The sequence below is a fragment of the Sus scrofa genome, unplaced genomic scaffold (assembly GCF_000003025.6).
Source record: "Sus scrofa isolate TJ Tabasco breed Duroc unplaced genomic scaffold, Sscrofa11.1 Contig1583, whole genome shotgun sequence".
Lineage (NCBI taxonomy): Eukaryota > Metazoa > Chordata > Mammalia > Artiodactyla > Suidae > Sus > Sus scrofa.
This window is the reverse complement of record NW_018084915.1, coordinates 135960-144411: the sequence shown is the minus strand read 5'-3', so window position 1 is coordinate 144411 and position 8452 is coordinate 135960. Positions and strand designations below refer to the sequence as shown.

Genomic DNA, 8452 nt, shown 5'->3' with positions numbered 1-8452 from the left:
TTTAAATTTTCCTAATCATGCTTACTAATCTGATTTTACAACTCTCATAATTATGGAGCCTTAAATGGAAATGCACAGCTTTTTAAAAAATATTATATGGAGCTTATGAATTATATAATAAGATACAACAATATTAAAAACACTCTATTAGTTTCCATCTGCTATTGTAACAAATTACCACAGATTTAGTGGATTAAGACAAGACAACTTTAATACTTGATAGTCCTAGAGGTCAGCATTCTGAAATTGATTTCACTGAGTTACAACTAAGAGGTCAGTGCAGTTGTATTCTCTCTGCCTGCCTCTGGGAGAATCAGTTATTTTTCCAGCTTCTAGAAGCTGCTTATAATCCTTGGCTCATGACCACATCTCCCCAACCTCTGCTTCAGTCATCCCCTCTCTTCTGAATCTGACCCCCCTCCTCCCTCTAATAAAGAAATCTTTATGTTGCCCACATTGTGCCCACATGGGCAATCCAAGATAATCTTCCCACCTCAAGGTCCTAATTCAATCACATTTGCAAAGACCCTTTTGCCATGTAAGGTAACCTATTCGGTGTCAGGAACCAGGATGCAGAAATCTTGAGGAAGGCGTTCCCATCATGGCTCAGTGGAAACAAATCTGACTAGTATCCATGAGGATGCAGGTTCGATCCCTGGCCTCACACAGTGGCTTAAGTATCCAGCATTGCCATGAGCTGTGGTGTAGGTTGCAGATGTGGCTCGGATCCCAAGTTTGCTGTGGTTGTGGTGTAGTCAGACAGCTACAGCTCCGAATTGACCTCTAGTCTTGGAACCTCCATATGCTGTGGGTGCAGCCCTAAAAAGACAAAGGAAAAAAAAAAAGAAATCTTTGGGGGTACCTATTGTTCTAAGCCACTGTGTACATATGAAAATATGGGTATAGAAACAGCTACAACAAATATCCTGCATAAACAGTTTTTTTTTTTTTAACTAGGTTAATTTGCTCTGTCATATGACTTCATATGATCATATTCAACAACTAGTTTATGGACTGTTTTATATTCCTTTATCAAGTATCTTCAATATGTCCTTAAGATCTATCTTTTAAACCAAACTCTCTGTATTTCTTTTTTTTCTTTTTTCTTTTTTTTTTTTTTTTGTCTTTTTGCTATTTCTTGGGCCACTCCCGTGGCATATGGAGTTTCCCAGGCTAGGGGTCTAATCGGAGCTGTAGCTGCCAGCCTATGCCAGAGCCACAGCAACACGGGATCCGAGCCGCGTCTGCGACCTACACCACAGCTCAGGGCAACGCCGGATCGTTAACCCACTGAGCAAGGGCAGGGACCGAACCCGCAACCTCATGGTTCCTAGTCGGTTTCGTTAACCACTGCGCCACGACGGGAACTCCACAAACTCTCTGTATTTCAATTCCCTTCTCTTTACAATAAAACTGTTAGTAGGACCTACTGTATGAAATTTTGTGAGAATCAGTGTCTACTGGATGTAAAACACTTAGAGCCTAGTGATAACAGATATTTTATTCTACTGCTACTACTACCACCCACTAATGTTACATGATTGAATATTCAAGGATCCATGTTTCTTCATTTACATTGTTTAGTTCTTTTACAAAATAACATATTCTTAATTGTATGTGTAACTTATCAACCAAACACAAAAGTGTTATAGACATCTGTGGCGATTTACTTCAGATGTTTAAAGGAAGCTGTATGCTCCTCCATGTTATAGTTCATTAATCTTGTGAAAAATCCAAATGATTTTACAAATCAGTTAAAGATTACAATATTCTGGCTTTCATAGAAACTAAGACTATAATGAAAGATCTAAGGTTAAAAATGCTATCTCTTTAGTGTTAATCTCATCTTTGCTTAATCATTATTTAGATTTATTTCGAAGCAGTTCAAACCAAAATGATAAACAGACAATTTTGTTGCAAGTTTATATTTGAAAGAGCAGAAGATGCACACATTTTGTAAACTATAACTTTGCTATAGCTTGTTCTGGTATAGCTAAATTCCTGATATTTAAGGACATTTGTTTCATAAAATTCTCAAAATTTCATATCTACTATATTAGCAAAATTTGCAAACCCACTGCATACATTTAGAGCCCTGGATAAATTTTACTGTATCTGCTATTAAAATATATATTTCAAAAGACACCAATGCCAACAACAAAGTAAAAAAAAAAAAAGCTAATACAGAACATTCACTGCTCACTTTGGTTATCTTTTCCAAAGGTTTTTATTTTCTATTCAGTTTCATGAAGGATGGTTTCCTTAGCAACTAACACTCTGCCTCATAGTTCTTTAACAGAGCATTACTAAAAAATAATAGATAGGCTTTATATGCCTGAAAATGTGAGGTTTTTACTACTTATTAAAGTCATTAACCACTATTTTTAAATATCATTGCGGTACTTATAATTTAACACATGTAGGCACTTAAAGCTAGTGTAATGTAGCTGAAAAACCACATCTCCTAAAATTGTCACCACTAAGAAGGATGTGGAGAACTTGCTGAAATTATGAATGGAATTTGTCTTTATTGCCAGTGTTCACAGCAAAATGTATTATAAGGGCAATGAACCTGCATTTAGAAAAGGCTTGAATTATAATGATAAATACATTTCCTAAAAGATGAAGATTCTCATGAATATACCTTGACTTTGCATTAATATATCTATTGCCCTGCAACCAGTTTTCATAGAATTGGAGATATAAATTTTTAGAAAGATCAATTCATAGACATAGGTTCATATATATATTTATTAATTTTCACAATTTGTATAATACTGTGCATTTACTTATGTGTGCACGTCTTCAATGAAAACTACCTGAATCTTCTATTGAATCGCTCCTTGCTTACAATGTGTGTACCTGCAGAAAAATGTTTCTTTGAACCACTAAGAAAATATTTTTAAATTAAGTCACTTCATTCCTCTTAATTCTTTAACTTATTGAAGAAACACATCAATCATCTACTTAGAGTAATTTAAAAAGTGTTTTTTACATATGTATGTATATATATTTAAAATATATATGAGTTTTTCTATTGTTTTGGAACTAAAATCACCCTGATAGAGATCATTTAATAGCAGAAATGAGGTGCTGATTCCATAGTAGGAATTATTGTTTGATAGGAATTAATACTACCATTATTTTTGGATATGCAGTAATTCTGCACTGGCAGAATTTTATTTTTTTTCCTTGGCATTGTTATATATGTAGTGTCACCTCAATGATTATTGTGAAATGATAAATTATCCTGGTTACTTAATAAAATGTTGAAGACGGTTTGTAAGAAAAATGATAAAAAAGAAAGTAAAGCCCTTCCCTTCCGCTCCCATCCCCACGATGCTGTGTGGCTGAGTGCCTCAGAGCCCGCAGGGATGCTGCAGGGGAACCCCAGTTGAGGCAGCGGTGGCGACGCCGACTGCGGCAGGCCCGTGGCATCAGGCGGTGCAGATGTCCGGCTGGGCTGATGAACACGGCGGTGAGGGCAACGGGCCCCTCTACGTGGGGAACCTTCCAACTGACGGACATGCGTGAGAAGGACCTGGAGGACATGATCTACAAGTAGGGCCACATCTGCAAGACTGAGCTCAAGAATCAGCATGGCCTCATGCCCTTAGCCTTCGTGCACTTTGAGGACCCCTGAGATGCTGAGGATGCCATTTATGGAAGGAACGGTTATGACAATGGCCAATGTCGCCTTCATGTGGAGTTCCCCAGGACTTATGGAGGTCAGGGTGGGTGGCCCTGTAGTGGGAGGAATGGGCCTCCTACAAGAAGATCTGATTTCCCAGTTCTTGTTTTAGGACTTCCTCCATCAGGCAGCTGGCAAGACCTGAAAGATCACATCCGAGAAGCTGGGGACATCTGCTGCGCGGATGTGCAGAAAGATGGAATGGGAATGGTTGAATATCTCAGAAAAGAAGACATGGAATATACCCTGTGTAAACTGGATGATGCCAAATTCTGCTCTCATGAGGGTGAAACTTCCTACATCCGAGTTTATCCAGAGAGAAGCACCAGCTATGGCTACTCATGCTCTCCATCTGGGTCAAGGGGCTGTGATTCTCCATATCAAAGCAGGGGTTCCCCACACTACTTCTCTCCTTTCAGACCCTACTGAGACAGGTGAAGGGAATTTTTTTTCTTTATTTTTTAGGTGAACTGTGCTGCTTTATGCTCAGAATCTACATTCCAGATTAATGATTTAGTGTCTTAGGACATTTTTTAAAATTTTTTTAAGGAAGTAAAACTCTATAATTTCTACCATGGCCATATTAGCAGTAACACATTTTTAACTGCAGAAATGGTGGTTTTGGTTCAGAAAAAAATTGTATATTTTTCACACCTGATTATGGGAAAAAATCAGTGCTGTATCTTTGTGGGTTGCTCTTCTATGGAGATCAGCAGTTACTGTGACTGAGTGGGCCCATTCTCTTTAGAAATGTATTTTAAACATTTAGTAAAAAAAAAAGTAAAAATTCATGAGAATAGAGAAAGAAGGATTAAAGATATAGAAATGAAGAAATTTAACAAGAATGCTGAAAAGAGTAGTTATCAGAAACTGATATGAGAATCCAGAATTATTAATTTACTGTCATAAAGTGATAAATAAAAAAACTGTGAATGAAAAAATAACCATATGATATCATTACCATGACTTTAATAAATTTTTCCTCATAAAGTACTGGATTATATGTATTTTTCAGATATGCCAAATCAAGTTACCAAAAAAGGCAAAAGATACAGACTCAGGTTCATATGAATATTACGGATGTCCTTTCAAATCACTGGAGGAAAGGAAGCTAAAAAAAGTGACATGAAAATTTCATCTTTTCTTCTCTCCTTATGTAAAAATATATCTCATATTAAGAAAGTATTTCCACCATGACCAAAAGGAAAATTTAAACAAAAACTTACTGGAACTAAAATGGGTAAAATAAAATATTATAATTTTGTACTCAGATATTTATCAAACATACAGTGTATACAGTGTACACAGAAGCCATAAGAACAGGAATGATTCAGTGAACAGATATAAGTTCAAAATTGCATAACACAAGATAAATCATTAGTAAGATTGAGAAAAAAAAATGAACTATTCAACAATAATGACGAATGATTTCATGATCCTTTTTATTAAAACAGAAAAAAAAATGAGAAAGCACAAAAAAAATGAACTGGGAATTCTACAAAGCCACTCGCACAAGAAGACCACTTGGCTCCTGTTCTGCCACCACCACTGGGTCCAAGGCGGCCTTCAGCGGCGGGGACAAAGCCGGCCAGCATTTGCCTCCCTGGGTCGCATGCTTGGGGCTCAGGCCTGTCATCCTCTGGCTGCTGACCATACCCCCCTGACTGTGCCAGTGCCAGGGCTGAATTACAAAGCCCAGCCACCGCCCCTGTGGGGAAGACTAGGGCCAAGGGGCATGGCTCCGCAGGCTTCCATGGATGCTGGTATTCTGATGACAGCCACAGGCAGGGAGGGGCAGCTGGTGGGTACTGCTACTCCCACATGCCCCTGCCCTGGACCCAGGGCCATGGCCACTGGCCCCCATAGGCGAGGTCCTTATCAGCAGGGCAGGGGATGCTACTCTCCCTGCTTCACAGCCTCTGTGGTCCCCCATGTCTCTGAGGGTCCAAGGGAGTCCCCGGGCCTGGGCCTGGGAGAGTTGGCAGGGGTGGGGGAAGTGGGGTGAACGTGGGGGCGGGGTGGGGGTAGGGGAGGGTGGGGGGAGCCAGCCAATTCCTCCCTCTGCACCCTCCCATTGCCTGACACTTGGCCTCCGGGGCCTAGATAAGCCCTTGGATTTCCCCCAAGGCTACAGTGGGTTTACCACCAAGAGCCCCTGAGAGCAGCCCAGGGACCTGAGGACACCCTGCCTCCCTGGCCTCAGGCCGCCTACTGCGTCCTCCTCCTTGGAGAATCTCAGGTTTCCCCGGGTGCTAGTTCTCACAAAAATGGGACACTACCCCTGATGGGGGAATCCCTTGCCCCTCTGGGGCTGGGGGAAGTCACAGCCCAAAAGGGTAACGATAAAGGGGAACCCATGCGGACAGAGCAGCATCATGAAGGATTCCAGCCCAGGAACCCGAGGGGATCAGAGGTCGGGCCGGCGAAGCCCTAGAGACTGGCAGGCGAATGCAACCCTAAGTCCCTGTAACCCTAAGTCCCTGTCCCCACCCTGCTCCACACTGTCCCCAGGACACCGCAGCACTCTCATCCCCCGGCATCCCACCAGGTGGCGCTCGCTTCCCTCTCCCCGCCTATGCCCTTTGCTGTCAGCCACCCTGCTCCATTTGAGGGCCTCTGGGCAGCGCCGGCAGCGCACTGCCCAGGTGGCTCCCACCATGGCTGCGCAGCTTGGCTTCGCAGGCGCCTTTGGCTGGACTCTTTGGCGGGGCGCTTCCATAGGCCGCAGGTGGGGGCGCCTTCTTTTGGCCTCCCGCTTGCCTCCCGGGCCGGCCCGCCCCCTTTGGCCTCGCCTTGGCCTTGCTTGCCCGCTTTCTTGGCCTGCCTCTTGCAAGCAAACCTCTCGCACCCCACACCCCCGACACCCCTCGCCCTGCAACCCCACTCACACCCTCACTCCTCCTCACCACCTGCAATCCTCCTGCCCACACTCGCACCTCGCGTGGCTCTCTCGTGCCTCCAATCCACAGATCAACCACTGCCTCCACCTTCCCTAAGGGCCACCATCCCAGCGGAGAGGAGCAGATGGTGCTTAGAGGGCTTCTCCGATGCAGGGTGGCCCCAGCACTTCACACACACGCACACGCACAGGCACACGCACACGCACAGGCACACGCACACAGTCACACTACCACCACCACCAAACACCCACCCACCAACCGCTCTCTGTGGGAGGCCTTGAGGCCATGCGCTTTGAGCCCTAAGCCTGACAAAGTCTGTCTTGCCCAAGCCACCGGCCTCAGGAGACCACCGGCTGTGTGCTGCCCTGCTGCCTGCAAGGCGGCCTTCAGTGGGTGGACAGAGCCGGCCGGTTCTCACCTCTCCTGTGGGCGTGTGCTTGGGGCTCAGGCCAGTCATCCTCTGGCCCCTGCCCATACACCCCTGCAGGTGCCAGGGCAAGGGCCGGGGCCAAATTACAAAGCTGAGCCGCCACCACTGTGGGAAGGCCTGGGGCCGAGGGGCATGGCCCAGCTTCCCAGGCTCCGCTCCTAAGGCTTCCGTGGACGCTGGTGTTCTGATGCCAGATGGAGGCAGGGAGGGACAGCTGGTGAAGACTGCCACACCCACAGCCCCCCCACCCTGGACCTGGGGTCGCGGCCACTGGCCCCCATCAACGAGGTCCTTCTCTGTGGGGTGGGGGATGCTGCTCTCCCTGGCGCACGGCCTCCGTGACACCCATGGCTCTGAACACCCAGGGCAGTCCCCCTGCCTGGGACTGGGAGGGCCGGCACGGTTCGGTGGGAGTGGGGTGGGGGTGGGGGCGGGGTTGTGTGGTGGGAGCCAGCCCCGGCCTCTCTCTGCACCCTGCCCTTGGCTGCCCCTTGGCCTCCGGGGCTAAGCCAAGCCCTTGGACTTCCTCCGAGGCCTTGGGAGGGTTTTCCACCAGGAGCCCCTGCCAGCAGCCCAGGGACCTGAGGGCACCCTGCCCTCCCTGGCCTCAGGCCACCGCCTGACTCCTCCTGTTTGGAGCCCCTCGGCTTCCCCGGGGGCCCTCCTCATAAGCATAGGTGATCCGTCATGTGGGGGGGGCTCACTGCGCCTGCGGGGCTGCTCGGGTCACACGTCCCGCGAGGGGAACTGTCCTGGGCATTCCCTGTGGACAGAGCAGCATCCTGCACGCTTCCGGGCCTGAGTGACACTCCCTTGAGACCCTGGGTGGCTGGCAGGGGACCAGGGGCATGGGGCTCATTGCTGTGCTCGGGGCCCCATCTCTACCGCACCAGACACCCAACGGGCCTGGCCCCGATGCCCTGCCACCCGTCCCCAACACATCACACCCAACCCTCATGCTTCTGATCACCAGCCTTGGCACCATGACCCTGCAGCCTGGCCCCACGTTGCCTCCCTGGCACCCCCGAGGAGGCCCCGGCCCACGGCTTGCCAGCAGCTACGGTGGGAGCCACCCGGGCAGTGCGTGGCCGGTGCTGCCCAGAGGCCCTCAAATGGAGCAGGGTGGCCGTGGGCTGAGCACAACCAAGGAACAGGCAGGCATGGCAGATGTGGGTCGTCGTCCCTCCAGGAAGGGAGTGCCCCTGCCCAGGGCAGGAAGGGGAGGCCCGGGAGCCAGGCAAATGGCGGGGGGTGGGAGGGGTCCAGGGGCCAGGCCGACCAGGCCGGGCAGGGCGGGCGAATCCCAGCCTGCAACCCTAAGGCCCTGTCCCCGCCCTGCTCCACACTTTCCCCAGGACACCGCAGCACTCCCATCCCCCGGCAGCCCACCAGGTGGCGCTCGCTCCCCACTCCCCGCGGACGCCCAGGGCT

General features: G+C 47.9%; 1 pseudogene; it reads left to right on the top strand.

The window, feature by feature from the left end:
• The first annotated feature begins 3450 nt into the window (after positions 1-3450).
• Positions 3451-4220, top strand: LOC100521084 (annotated as a pseudogene).
• Positions 4221-8452: the final 4232 nt, after the last annotated feature.